The 15220-nt window shown below is 48.0% G+C and overlaps 1 pseudogene; it reads left to right on the top strand.

The window, feature by feature from the left end:
• Nucleotides 1-3108: 3108 nt before the first annotated feature.
• LOC132571373 (oocyte zinc finger protein XlCOF6-like) lies at nucleotides 3109-5151 on the top strand (annotated as a pseudogene).
• The last annotated feature ends 10069 nt before the right edge of the window (nucleotides 5152-15220 follow it).

Here is a 15220-nt window from a genome sequence, read left to right on the forward strand (position 1 = left end):
TCTAAACTGTCACACTGCTCCACCATGTGATCCCAGATCTGTATCCGTTTGCCCTCTTAGTCAACAAACTGCATGTATTTCAGCCCACTGTAACTGATCCACATGTCTGAAGCAGTGTGCTTTTAGCACACGAAAGTTTACGTTCTGAATAAACTTTGTTGGTCTTAAAGGAGCACCTTAGCTCCTGCTTTGTTAAACTGCTCCAGACCAACATGGCTGTCCACTTCGATCTAAGAAAAGCCCTAGCGTGACAAGAGACACGTCCCCTTCTGTAAGTCAAACCAATTCACTCCTCCTCCCTGGATGAGGGATTTCCCTGCAGCTGCAGCCTCCTCCTTTCCAGCCTCAGCAGAGAGAAGAACCGTCCTTTCCAGCCAGGCCTTTCATGCTTTCCCTCCCCCTCTGGGCAATGCGCCCTCTAAGCTGCGGAGTCTTGTGGGCAAAAATTCTACTCCGTGAGCTACTGGCATTGAAGTCGTCTGTATAAATTAGTTTGCTCTGGGGCCATTTTTCTTGAGCTGAGAAAAAATGTGTGAGCAAGAGGCTAAAAAACTGTGAGCTAGCTCACACTCACTCAGCTTAGAGGGCACACTGCCCCTGGGCTAGTTTTTCCTCCAAAGTTCTGCCACCCAATCAGAGAGACAGAAGGGATCCTGGGAGATCCCTGGGAGATGTATGCCCACTAGCAACTCCTAGGCAGGCTTCTCCCTGTCCTCTAGGCCGCACTAGGCCTCAGATCATGACAAAGATACAGGACAGGAGAAAAAGGAAATATTTTTGCATGCCACAGGGTTCCATTTGCACCTAGTACCTGATGGCCTCTGATGGGCCTCTGCTTCATATGTTTATCCAGTCCCTTCTTGAAGCTGTCTGTGTTTGTAGCCACCGCCTCTTCCTGAAGCAGTGAATTCCTCATGTTAACTAAAGTATTCCTATATCACCTTCCATACCTTCCATTAGAGGGATTTAAGGCAGCTAAAAAAAAAAGTTGGTCTCTCACCGCTGGGAGCTTGGAGGCAGGACAAGGAGTAGATGTGACGTCTCATCTCGTTGAACATTCAGACATGACATCAGAGGGTCAGCAGACACTCAAGAAACCCCTAAATATTACCCTCTAGATTTCAGATGTGCTAATATAATGTTTGGGTTTTTGAACGATGATGATGGTGATGATGATGGTGATGATGATGATGATGATGATGATGATGATGATGAAGAAGATATTGGAAAAGACTCAGTTTGAGTCTCAGAGTGGCTCATAATCTCCTTTCCCTTCCTCCCCTACATCAGACACCCTGTGAGGTGGGTGGGGCTGAGAGGGCTCTGACAGAAGCTGCCCTTTCAAGGACAACCTCTGCCAGAGTTATGGCTGACCCAAGGCCATTCCAGCAGCTGCAAGTGGAGGAGTGGGGAATCAAACCCGGTTCTCCCAGATAAGAGTCCGCACACTTAACCACTACACCGCATTGGCTCAGTACACCACACTGCAAATGTTTTGGCAGTGATTATACCCCACCCCTCCCTGAGGCTTCTCCTTACCTCTCCCTCAAGTTTATTCAAAATGGTTACACATTTTTTTAAAGTATACCCAGGCCAGGATTTCACAGCCTTGGGCACAGGGGTGCATGAAGCAGGATTTGAACAAGCAAAGAAAACATGAATTCTCTGCTAACACCCTTTCATCCAATGTTTTCTCCTTCACAGGCTGTGAAGAGACGGTGCTGAGTCTTTGTGGAGGAGCGGAAACGGCTGCTGCCCCTGCAGTCCAGGTAGGGGAGATGAGCGGGGGACCGCCTGAGTTCCCCCATCTTCCTCAGGGGGCTTCTGCTCCTGCACTTGCTGCTAATGTGTCTGAGCGAGAGGGGCTCTGAAGGCCGCTCCCTTTACCCCCCTGGCAAGCTCTCCATCCTGCACCACCCCAGAATGCCCCCGTCCAGAATACAGTCTTGACTGGCATGATGTCTGATGAGGAAACCTGCTTTTTCTTTCAGGGTCCTTTTTCCTTCGAGGAGGTGGCTGTGTTTTTCACCGAGGCTGAGTGGGCCCTGCTGGATCCAGACCAAAGAGCTCTCTACAGGGAAGTCATGCTGGAGAACTATGGGAACGTGGCCTCTCTGGGTAAGGATCTTTCAAAGGTGCGAATTGCTGCCATTGTGATGAATTGTGAGGTGTGAATTAAAATATAGAACAGCAAATATGTCCTTGTGAGGTGTGGTCCTGTTTTCGACCCCTCTGGAGGACTCCAGGAGCTGAGTGGGCTCTGAGATCAGCCGACACACCGGGCTGGTCCAGGGGCACTGTGGTCAATGTGGAGCTCTGGCTGACCCAAGGCCATTCCAGCAGCTGCAAGTGGAGGAGTGGGGAATCAAATCCAGTTATACCAGATAAGAGTCCGCACACTTAACCACTACACCAAACTGCAGGTCTAAAGACCTTCATGGCAAGGCAAATGGGAAGCACAGAGGAAAATATCTTTGCCACCTTTTCTCTTGAAGTACATTTAGAGAGTTTTGGGGAGGGAGGGATAGTCAGAATGTAGGAAAAGCTCTACAGGAGGGGTGAGCAGGGAAAGGTTGTGATCAGCAGTTCAGGAGTCAAAATTGCATGGTCATGAGTTAGGAGTTTGTGGTAGGTGCCTTGGCTCCTTGTGTGAGTTGCGATTTGACTTCCCTCTTTATTCCAGCAGGAGATGTTAAAGAGCCAGTTGGGGAATTTCATGGGTTCCCACTGGAAAAAGCCCAGACTGAACAAGCTGAAGGAAACTTCGAGAACAGAGATGAACCACAGAGGCAGGAAGGAAACCGTACAGCGAAAAGGGGAATTAAGACCATTCCTTGCCAAGGAAGCAGCTTCCACGAAATCCCAGTCTCCAGCCGTCACCAACGGACTACTTCGGGAGTGAAGCCATTCATCTGTTCCAAGAATGGAATGACATTCTCCGGTCGAAACAAGGGAAATGCATGTTTCCTGAACCACAGTATAACGAAGACATGTAAATGTCATTATTGTGGAAAGTACTTCAGATACAGAACACAGCTTTTGGTACACCAAAGAATACACACAGCACAGAAGCCTGTTGAACTCTCAGAGTGTGGAAAGAATCTTAGTATGAATTCCAGTCTACAAAAGCCACAAAGAACCCACACAGGGAAGAAGACTTTTCAATGCTCAGAGTGTGGAAAGACATTCAGTGCGAGTTCCAGTCTTCAGAAACATTTAAGAACCCACACAGGGGAGAAACCTTTTGAATGTTCAGAGTGTGGGAAGAGATTTAGAGAGACTACCAGTCTTCAGTATCATCAGAGAACCCACACAGGGGAGAAACCTTTTGAATGCTCAGAGTGTGGAAAGAGATTCAGTCAGTGTGGCAATCTTCAGGCGCATTTAAGAACCCACACAGGGGAGAAACCGTTTGAATGCTCAGAGTGTGGAAAGAGATTCAGTCAGTGTGGCAATCTTCAGAAGCATTTAAGAACCCACACAGGGGAGAAACCTTTTGAATGTTCAGAGTGTGGGAAGAGATTTACTGAGAATAAAAGTCTTCAGTATCATCATAGAACCCACACAGGGGAGAAACCTTTTGAATGCTCAGAGTGTGGAAAGAGTTTCAGGCAGTGTGGCAATCTTCAGAAGCATTTAAGAATCCACACAGGGGAGAAACCTTTTGAATGTTCAGAGTGTGGGAAGAGATTTATTGAGAATACCAGTCTTCAGTATCATCAGAGAACCCACACAGGGGAGAAACCTTTTGAATGCTCAGAGTGTGGAAAGAGATTCAGGCAGTGCAACAATCTTCAGAAGCATTTAAGAACCCACACAAGGGAGAAACCTTTTGAATGTTCAGAGTGTGGGAAGAGATTTAGTGAAAATACCAGTCTTCAGCAGCATCAGAGAACCCATGCAGGGGAGAAACCTTTTGAATGCTCAGAGTGTGGGAAAAGATTTAGTGTGAATACCAGTCTTCAGTGTCATCAGAGAACCCACACAGGGGACAAACCTTTTGAATGCTCAGAGTGCGGAAAGAGGTTCATTCGAACTAGCGATCTTCAGCGGCATCAAAGAACTCACACAGGGGAGAAACCATTTCAGTGCTCAGAGTGTGGACAGAGATTTAGTGAGAGATGGAGTCATCAAAAGCATCAGAGAATCCACACAGAGATGAAACCGTTTGAATGCTCAGAGTGTGGAAAGGGATTCAGTTCAAATGGTAATCTTCAACAGCATCAGAGAACCCACACAGGGGAGAAACCTTTTGAATGCTCGGAGTGTAGAAAGAGATTCAGTCATGGTGCCAGTCTTCAGAAGCATTTAAGAACCCACACAGGGGAGAAACCTTTTGAATGCTCAGAGTGTGGAAAGAGATTCAGTCAGTGTGGGAATCTTCAGGAGCATTTAAGAACCCACACAGGGGAGAAACCGTTTGAATGCTCAGAGTGTGGAAAGAGATTCAGTCAGAGTGGCAATTTTCAGAAGCATTTAAGAACCCACACAGGGGAGAAACCTTTTGAATGCTCAGAGTGTGGAAAGAGGTTCAGTCAAAGTGGCAGTCTTCAGAGGCATTTAAGAACCCACACGGGGGAGAAACCTTTTGAATGCTCAGAGTGCGGAAAGAGATTCAGTCATTGTGGCGGTCTTCGGTATCATCAAAGAACCCACACAGGGGAGAAACCTTTTGAATGGTCAGAGTGTGGACTGAGATTTGGTGAGAGGGGGACTCTTCAACAGCATCAGAGAACCCACACAGGGGAGAAACCTTTTGAATGCTTAGAGTGTGGAAAGAGATTCAGTGTGAATTCCAGTCTCCAAAAGCATCAGAGAACCCTCACAGGGGAGATACCTTTTGAATGCTTAGAGTGTGGAAAGAGATTTAGTGACAGTGGTAATCTTCAACAGCATTAAAGAACCCACACAGGGAAGAAACCTTTTGAATGTTCAGCTTGTGGAAAGATATTCAGTGTGAGTTCGAGTCTACAGAAGCACCAAAGAACCAACACAGGGAAGAAGATTTTTGAATGCTCCGAGCGTGGAATGAGATTCAGTGTGATTTTCTGTGTGAGTTCCAGCCCAACTGCACTGAAGAATGCAGACAGGAGAGAAACCATTTTAATTCTCAGAGATTTAGTTGTAGTGGCCTTCTTTAACAGCTTCTAAGAACACATTCAGGGGATAAATATTTTGAATGCTCAGAGTATGGGAAGACATTCAATTTGAAAGCCAGTCTTCAAAACCTTTTGAATGCTCAATAGCATGGAAAGATATTCATTGAGAGTTAGAATCTTCAACAGCATCAAAGAATCTACACAGGGGAGGACTATTTTGAATGCACAGAGTATAGAAGAGATTCAATGTGAGTTCCAGTCTACAAAATTATCTTAAGAATCCACACACAGGTGAAACCTTTTGAATTCTCATTGTGGATCTTGAGTCACCGTTGCATTCTTCAAAACCCAGGGCTGGCACATAGACGTAGGCCAAGTACTAGATGACCCTGGAGGTCCCTTCGGACTCTATGATACTATGAAATAGGCAGCTTCCTAGGCTGAGAACCTGTCCACTGGGCGGCTGGCTTGGCTACTGAATGCAGTGCAGCTACAAGCCTGCTTCAGCGCGCAGACTCCATTTTGTGGCCCCATGGGTCGGCACGAGGTGGCAGAGGGGAGGACTGGGGTTGATAATTGTATTCAGGCCTCATTTTGGGCAGGAGCTCACAGGAGCAGAGCTGGGGAACCTCTAAATTTTATTGTGCTCTTTCTTTCTTATACTCCCCCCCCAACTTGCTTCTGGGCTCCACTGTTCAAGCCCCCTCTGAGAATTTTGTTGAAATTTGAGAAACTTTCTAATACTTTTCCCCACCAAAAAAATGGGGAAATCACCCAAACAGAAAAAAGCAGAATGATGGAAATCTTCATCATGCCACTTTGGCCGTATTGGAGAAAGTAATGCAAAAAGTATGATGGGAGTCAGCTTTTATTATGACAATTCTAATTCGAGAAGCATTTTAAGGTAGATGCTGAGCTGATATAATTTAGTACACCTTCCGGTGATGTCAGGGGTGTGTGGCATACGCCAACGAGTTGTGCTAATGAGCTCCAGCACCTCTTTTTCTACGAAATGACCTCTGCGTGTAGTGCTGAGTCCCGGCCAGAGGGGGCAGAGCAGGGACAAGCCAGGGCTATTGTGGTCTCTGTAAATTCTTGTGCCCCTTCAGTCACAGCCACTTCCTCTCCTCTGCCGCCCTTGGACTCAACGGGGCTCGCCAACCCCAGGAGGGGTGAGCAGACATGGCTCTGCCCGGATGGAAGGTGAAAAGCAGTGAAGTTGTTGTTCATTCGCACAGTCGAGTCCGACTCTTTGCGGCCCCCTGGACCAAGTCACGCCAGGCCCTCCTGTCTGCCACCATCCTCCAAAGTCTGCTCAAATTCATGCTAATAGCATCAGTAACGCTGTCCAGCAATATCATCTTTTGCCTTCCCCTTCTTCTTTTGCCTTCTGTCTTTCCCAGCATCAGGGTCTTCTCCAGGGAGTGCTCCCTTCTCATTGGGTGGCCAAAGGATTTGAGCTGCAGCTTCAGCATCTGACCTTCCAGGGAAGAGTCTGGGTTGATTTCCCTTAGGACTGTCTGATTGGATCTCCTTGCAGTCCAAGGGACTCTCAAGAGCCTTCTCCAGTGAGGGCTCCCTTCTCATTGGGTGGCCAAAGGATTTGAGCTTCAGCTTCAGCATCTGACCTTCAACAGAACAGTCAGGGTTGATTTCCCTTAGGACTGACTGACTGGATCTTCTTGCAGTCCAAGGGACTCTCAAGATTCTTCTCCAGGGAGTGCTCCCTTCTCAATTGGTGGCCAAAGTATCTGAGCTTCAGCTTCAGCATCTGACCTTCAACAGAACAGTCAGGGTTGATTTCCCTTAGGACTGACTGACTGGATCTTCTTGCAGTCCAAGGGACTCTCAAGATTCTTCTCCAGGGAGTGCTCCCTTCTCAATTGGTGGCCAAAGTATCTGAGCTTCAGCTTCAGCATCTGACCTTCAACAGAACAGTCAGGGTTGATTTCCCTTAGGACTGACTGACTGGATCTTCTTGCAGTCCAAGGGACTCTCAAGATTCTTCTCCAGGGAGTGCTCCCTTCTCATTTGGTGGCCAAAGTATCTGAGCTTCAGCTTCAGCATCTGACCTTCAACAGAACAGTCAGGGTTGATTTCCCTTAGGACTGACTGACTGGATCTTCTTGCAGTCCAAGGGACTCTCAAGATTCTTCTCCAGGGAGTGCTCCCTTCTCAATTGGTGGCCAAAGTATCTGAGCTTCAGCTTCAGCATCTGACCTTCAACAGAACAGTCAGGGTTGATTTCCCTTAGGACTGACTGACTGGATCTTCTTGCAGTCCAAGGGACTCTCAAGATTCTTCTCCAGGGAGTGCTCCCTTCTCATTTGGTGGCCAAAGTATCTGAGCTTCAGCTTCAGCATCTGACCTTCAACAGAACAGTCAGGGTTGATTTCCCTTAGGACTGACTGACTGGATCTTCTTGCAGTCCAAGGGACTCTCCATAGTCTTCTCCAGCACCACAGCTCAAAAGCATCTATTCTTCTGCGCTCGGATTTCCTTATGGTCCAAATCTCACAGCCATAAGCAGTGAAGAGCACTCATCAAATGTGGGTTTCATGGTTTCTTTGGCTTCCTCCCACCTCCCTCCCTCCAACACCTGAGAGGCTTGGCCCTGATGACGCCTCCAGCTGAGTCCATCCAGGTGAGTGAGAGAGCCAGCCAGCCGTGCCCCGCCAGCCGTCCTCTAGAGGCGCATCGCCTGTTGACAGTTTTGCAGGTTCTGGGAAGCAAGCAATCAAGGTCCAGAGCTGGAGAAATGGGGGTGTCTCTGCTTCAGAATGGCTCATTGGAGCGTCGCTGCGCTGACATCCCTTCTTTCCATCTGCCAGGCCCTAGGTACAGTTGGGCACCCTTGAATCCACTCTTGCTGGCATGTTCCTCGTGAATCATTCATTGCCCACTTTCACAAGGCTTTAGGTGAGTCCCCCCGCAATTTCAGCGTGCTGCCGCAGAGCCAGATTGTAAACAGGCCATGGTCAAGACGGCATTAGAATCATAGAGTGGGAAGGGACCTCTACGGTCAAGTAGTCCATCCCCCTGCACAATGCAGGAAACTCACAAATACCTCCCCCTAAATTCACAGGATCTTCATGGCTTTCAGATGGCCATCTAGCCTCTGTTGAAAAACCTCCAAGGAAGGAGAGCCCACCACCTCCCAAGGAGGAAGCCTGTTCCACTGAGGAACCGCTCTAACGGTCAGGATGTTCTTCTTAATGTTGAGCCAGAAACTCTTTTGATTTAATTTCAACCTGTTGGTTCTGGTCCTACCTTTTGGGGCCACAGAAAACAATTCCACACCATCCTCCAGATGACAGTGCTTCAAGTACTTGAAGATGGTGATCATATCACCTCTCAGCCGTCTCCTCTCCAGGCTAAACATCCCCAGCTCCTTCAACCTTTCCTCATAGGACTTGGTCTCCAGACCCCTCACAATCTTCATCGCCCTCCTCTGGACCCCTTCCAGCTTGTCTATATACTTCTTAAAATGTGGTGCCCAAAACTGAACACAAGACTCCAGGTGAGGCCTTACCAGAGCAGAGTAAAGCGATACCATCACATCACGTGATCTGAGTGTACACTATACTCCTGTTGATATAGCCCAAAATTGCATTTGCCTTTTTAGCCACGGCACCACACTGTTGGCTCATGTTCAGCGTATGATCCGCTAAACCCCCTGGATCCTAGAGCATTAGCCCCTCACCATCTCCCTTGGATCCCAACCACCGAGAAGGCAAACAGGGTTTTTCATAATCTTTAAAAAGTGCATCTGGCCAAATACAGATGTATCATATCAAGCTTTAAAAGGGCAGCCCCGTGGCGCAGAGTGTCAAAGCTGCAGTACTGCAGTTGGAGCCCTCTGCTCACGACCTGAGTTCGATCCCCGGTGGAAACTGGGTTTTCAGGTAGCCGGCTCGAGGTTGACTCAGCCTTCCATCCTTCCGAGGCCGGTCAAATGAGTCCCCAGCTTGCTGGGGGGGAAAGTGTAGATGACTGGGGAAGGCAATGGCAAACCACCCCGTAAGAAAGTCTGCCGTGAAAGTGTTGTGAAAGCAACGTCACCCCAGAGTCGGAAATGAGTGCTGCTTGCACAGGGGACCTTTCCTTTCTTTTCTTAAAAGGGCATCTGTGCTATGCCGGTGGGAGGGGGGGGGAGCGTGGTGGCAGTTCCCAGTGTGAAGATCTGGCCTCAGCCAGCCCAGGTCGGGTCGCGCTGGGCCGGGACTGGGGGGGGGGAGGGCTGTGCTTTTGAATTTTATGCCAATCTATTTAGCATTAGAATGTTTTCCTCCAATAATTGAATTTGGCCCCTCTACCTGTCCTGGGAACATGCTTTTGTATTTTTTTATGATTCATTTCTGCTACTCCTCATGGCAAAGAGAGTGTTTAGAAGATGCTCATTTGTATATTACTAGAAAGGGGTTTTGAAAAGCTGTGTTGTCTTGTCACGCAGTTGCCAGTTTTGCTAAACATTAAAATAAGCATTGTTCTCCTTTGTTTTACAAAATCCTGGTCATTTAACCCACTCAGACTTCTCTGGGAAGGTCCAAATAGGCAGCCGTGTTGGTCTGAAGTAGTAGAACAAAAATATTTTGCTTCCTGGGAAGGAACATTCAGGTTGTCGTATTTGTAACATGATAGTTTGTGAAACTGCTGCTTTGGAATCCATCAAGAAAGCAGATTGCATGCCCCAAACTTTGGATTTCTCATTCTCAGTCATGATGGGCATTAATCAGTGTAATTATCAATTAAATTTTAATTTGACATAATAATGATGTAATCCTGTAGTCCTTGCGTGCCGTGCTGTTTTGATGCTGTTATATGCAACCCACGTACCTCCATGCATTACCTTGAGTATGGCAATGTATTGTTGATTTAGTCAGAAAGAACAATAATGTGTCCAAGAAAGTTATACTCTCTATATATTCAATGCCACATTCCAATAGCTTTTCCTGGCTGCTATGGAAGGAAATAATTTGGGGATGCAGAGATAGGCTTACTAGATCCAGAAACTCCTGCAAATAGGCTTCCCAATGCCCAGGTCCCAGCGGGGGATCCTCCGGTTTTACAGGCTTCCCCCCGCCCCCAGCCAGTTGCCCAGCGGGGGGGGGGGGGAGCCCCGCCCCCCCACAGCCACCATGCAGCTCTAGATATTGGGCAGGTTTAGAAACCTGCAAACAGGTCCGTTTCAAAATGTGTGTGTGTGTGCCTTTAAAGTTGAGCAGGAAGTACTTCAGGGGAAGGGTCAGCAACACAGTCCCTCGGTTTGTTTTGCTTTCCGTTTCAGAGCAACTAAGTGTGTGTGTGAGAGAGAGAGAGAGAGCAGCGTAGCCAGATGTCGTTGTGGAGGAACTGGACCCAGTAAGTGTGCGTGTGTGAGAGAGAGGGTTGCCAACCCCCAGGTGGGAGGCAGGAGATCCCCAGGTTTGGAGGCCCTCCCCACCCCCGCTTTAGGGTCATCAGAAAGCAGCGGGGAGGGGGAAGGATATGTCTACTGGGCAATTATTCCCTATTGTCAGCGAAGGGGCATTGAAGTTTCAAGAAGGAACAGACTTGTCTTTGTTTAAAACTAAGTTTCCATTTATTGATTACAGCGATGCTGTTCTCTACGCAGTTTCATTGATACTAATAGCGAGATGGGTACAAGCATAGGCATTTATGGATGCACATCAAAGCATAGGGGTTTTAAATCACTTCTCATAATAAAGCTGGGGCTCTTCCGCTGAAAGTAACCAGTTCACATATCTGTTATCTCCCCACATACACAGCCTGTCTCTCCTCCCCTGCTGTGGCCTTGCTCGGCTCTGGCAAGCGCCAGAGAACCAGCTAGATGTTTTGCACTTCAAAGACCTTTGGCACCTTAATAACCCCTCCCGTCCACCCTTCACATTCTCCTGTGGCACTGGTGTTAGTAAAGCAAGGATTTGTAGGGTTAGTTAGCAGTAAATAAACATATCAATTAATAAGCAAACCTCAAGGCATACAAGCTGACATACCGCCCCCCCTAAGCTCTTGCTCGGGGCTTGTCTGGGTGCAGTAGGTAAAATTGCTTTAGTAACTGAGGGGCGTTTAGGTCAGAGGATTTCACCCACTTGTCGCAGCTGGGCAGGAAATGGCGCCAGCGGACTAAGTAATGCAAAAAACCCCTTTGTAGCTTAGAATCCAGAATTTCCTTCACTTCGTGGAGTTTCTGGCCCTTCACCAGAATAGGTTCCGATTCGGGGCTCCGAGGATGCCACTTTGACCCACCCGGATCGCGATGGATAATACCGCAATGGAAAACAGGGTGTATTTTACTGAACAGTTTGGGCAAGTGCAATTCTACAGTCACTTTATTGATCACTCTCTTTATTCTGAATGGCCCCAAAAATCGATAGGCAAGCTTCTGAGAGGTCTGTGGCAGTGGTAGATTCTTGGTAAAGAGGAAGACTGTCTCTCCCACTTTGAAGTCCCACCCCGGGCTGTGTTTTTTGTCAAATTGGGCTTTGTAGTCCTTCTTCAAAGTCAAAGTCAAATTTATTTTTATATCCCGTCCTCCCCCACCAAAGGCAGGCTCAGGGCGGCTCACAGACATGGAAACCATGTTTTAAATAAAATACAATACAATGTAAACACGAATTTTAAAATACAGTTCAAATACATAAATTAATTAAAATAGATAAAAACAGATGCTATAAGGTGCTATAAGTTACAATCAAACATAAGATGGCTAGATGGTCGCTTCCTCTAGGTTTTCCTGGATCACCTTCCATGATTTCTCTAGGTTTCCCCACCATTGGTGACATTCTGGGGACAGGGGTGGATTGTTTCCCCCCCCCCCGGGAGGGAGGGGAAGGGCTTTCCCTCGTAGCCGTTTACGGCCTGGAACGGGGAGACTTTTGTCAAGCTGTGGAGACTATTGTAGCCATACTCGGCAAAGGGTAAGAGGTCTACCCAGTTGGATTGTTGAAAGTTTATATAGCAGCGCAGGTACTGCTCCAGAAGCCCATTCACCCTCTCGCTTTGACCGTCAGTTTGGGGGTGATAGGCGGAGCTTAGCCCCTGCTCCATGCCAGTCAATTTACAGAACTCCCGCCAGAAGTTGGCAACGAACTGTGGCCCGTGGTCACATAAGAACATAAGAGAAGCCATGTTGTAGGCACATTGATGAACACGGGTTATTGAGGAAGACTCAGCATGGGTTCTGCAAGGGAAGATCTTGCCTCACTAACCTGTTACATTTCTTTGAGGGGGTGAACAAACATGTGGACAAAGGAGACCCGATAGATGTTGTTTACCTTGACTTCCAGAAAGCTTTTGATAAAGTTCCTCATCAAAGGCTCCTTAGAAAACTTGAGAGTCATGGAGTAAAAGGACAGGTCCTCTTGTGGATCAAAAACTGGCTGAGTAATAGGAAGCAGAGAGTCAGTATAAATGGGCAGTCTTCGCAGTGGAGGACGGTAAGCAGTGGGGTGCCGCAGGGCTTGGTACTGGGTCCCATGCTCTTTAACTTGTTCATAAATGATTTAGAGTTGGGAGTGAGCAGTGAAGTGGCCAAGTTTGCGGATGACACTAAATTGTTCAGGGTGGTGAGAACCAGAGAGGATTGTGAGGAACTCCAAAGGGATCTGTTGAGGCTGGGTGAGTGGGCGTCAACGTGGCAGATGCGGTTCAATGTGGCCAAGTGCAAAGTAATGCATATTGGGGCCAAGAATCCCAGCTACAAATACAAGTTGATGGGGTGTGAACTGGCAGAGACTGACCAAGAGAGAGATCTTGGGGTCGTGGTAGATAACTCACTGAAAATGTCAAGACAGTGTGCGTCTGCAATAAAAAAGGCCAACTCCATGCTGGGAGTTATTAGGAAGGGAATTGAAAACAAATCAGCCAGTATCATAATGCCCCTGTATAAATCGATGGTACGGTCTCATTTGGAGTACTGTGTGCAGTTCTGGTCGCCGCACCTCAAAAAGGATATTATAGCATTGGAGAAAGTCCAGAGAAGGGCAACTAGAATGATTAAAGGGCTGGAGCACTTTTCCTATGAAGAAAGGTTGAAACGCTTGGGACTCTTTAGCTTGGAGAAACGTCGACTGCGGGGTGACATGATAGAGGTTTACAAGATAATGCATGGAATGGAGAAAGTAGAGAAAGAAGTACTTTTCTCCCTTTCTCACAATACAAGAACTCGTGGGCATTCGATGAAATTGCTGAGCAGACAGGTTAAGACGGATAAAAGGAAGTACTTCTTCACCCAAAGGGTGATTAACATGTGGAATTCACTGCCACAGGAGGTGGTGGCTGCCACAAGTATAGCCACCTTCAAGAGGGGTTTAGATAAAAATATGGAGCAGAGGTCAATCAGTGGCTATTAGCCACAGTGTATGTGTGTATATAACATTTTTTGCCACTGTGTGACACAGAGGGTTGGACTTGATGGGCCATTGGCCTGATCCAACATGGCTTCTCTTATGTTCTTATGGATCAGGCCAACGGCCCATCCAGTCCAACACTCTGCGTCACACAGTGGCAAAAAATTTATATACACACATACACTGTGGCTAATAGCCACTGATGGACCTCTGCTCCATATTTTTATCTAAAGCCCTCTTGAAGGTGGCTATACTTGTGGCTACCACCACCTCCTGTGGCAGTGAATTCCACATGTTAATCACCCTTTGGGTGAAGAAGTACTTCCTTTTATTCGTCACTAATGACCTTGTCAGGGAATGAGTGGACCCGGACCACGTGAAGAAAGAACAGGTGGGCCAGTTCTTTAGCGATGGGGAGCTTTCGGCAGGGGATGAAATGGGCTTGTTTAGAAAAAGTGTCCACCACCACTAATACCACTGTCCGACCGCGAGATGGCGGCAGCTTCACTATAAAGTCCATTGACACTACTGACCACAGCCGCTCTGCGGTGGGGAGCGGTTGTAATAGTCCTGGCACCTTCCCCCCCCCTTCTTTTTGCCATGAGGCAGGTGGGGCACATCTGAATGAATTCCGAAATGTCCTTTTTCATCTGGGGCCACCAGAATTGCCGGTGGAGCAGGTGGAGAGTCTTTACATAGCCGAAGTGTCCGGCCAGCTTGTTAGTGTGGCAGTGCTGCAGTACCTCCACCCTTAGTGATTTCACGACATAAAGTTTTCCCTCGTGGTACCAGAAGCCACCTTCCCCCTTTTCCAGCCCAGCCGGTCGGCTCTCCCCTTCTGCCTCCGCTTCGGTTTTCAGTTTGTTCCCCCCGCAAGGGTCTTTCTTTTGGGTAGCGGCTTTGGACCTAGTTTGCACTGCTTCCGCCACGGCCTCGGGGGGCACCAGGGAGTCCTTGACCTCCTCCCGCTCACCTGTTGGGGGAGCCTCGAGAGGGCGTCGGCCAAAAAGTTCTTTGAACCAGGGATGTGCTGTAGCGTGAAGTCAAACTTAGCGAAAAATCCCACACACCGGATTTGCTTCCCGGTCAATTTTCGGCACCCGGTGAGGGCTTCTAAGTTTTTGTGATCTGTCCAGATTTCAAACGTGACCCTTCCGCCCTCTAGCCACGATCGCCAGGTTTTTAGGGCGAACGTTACTGCGTAGGCCTCCTTGTCCCACACTGACCAATTTCGCTGTTCGTTTGAAAATTTCCGCGAAATGTAGGCGCACGGCCTCAGGCGACCCTCCCCATCCTTTTGCATTAATATTGCTCCTACGGCCATGTCGGTTGCGTCGCACTGGACCACAAAGGGTTTGAGTTCGTTCGGGTGCACTAGCACCGGCTCAATGGTGAATAGACGCTTTAGCGTGTCGAACGCCTCCTGACACTGCCAAGTCCATGTTAGTTTGGCCCCGGGCTCTTTCGCCTCGAGGCCCTTCCCCTTAGTCTGTAGGAGGTCGGTTAGCGGTAGGGCCACCTTGGCGAACCCCTGAATGAACGACCTATAGACTAAGGGGAAGGGCCCCATCACATTCTCCTGTGGCACTGGTGTTAGTAAAGCAAGGATTTGTAGGGTTAGTTAGCAGTAAATAAACATCTCAAATAATAAAGCAAACTTCAAGGCGTACAAGCTGACACCTATGGAGAACGATTCCCATAGGGAATAATGGGGAATTAATCTACAGGTTTTGGGGGCTCTGGTGGGGGCTGTTTTTTGAGGTATGCATT

This window comes from Heteronotia binoei, chromosome 5 (genome assembly GCF_032191835.1).
Source record: "Heteronotia binoei isolate CCM8104 ecotype False Entrance Well chromosome 5, APGP_CSIRO_Hbin_v1, whole genome shotgun sequence".
Taxonomy (NCBI): Eukaryota; Metazoa; Chordata; class Lepidosauria; order Squamata; family Gekkonidae; genus Heteronotia; species Heteronotia binoei.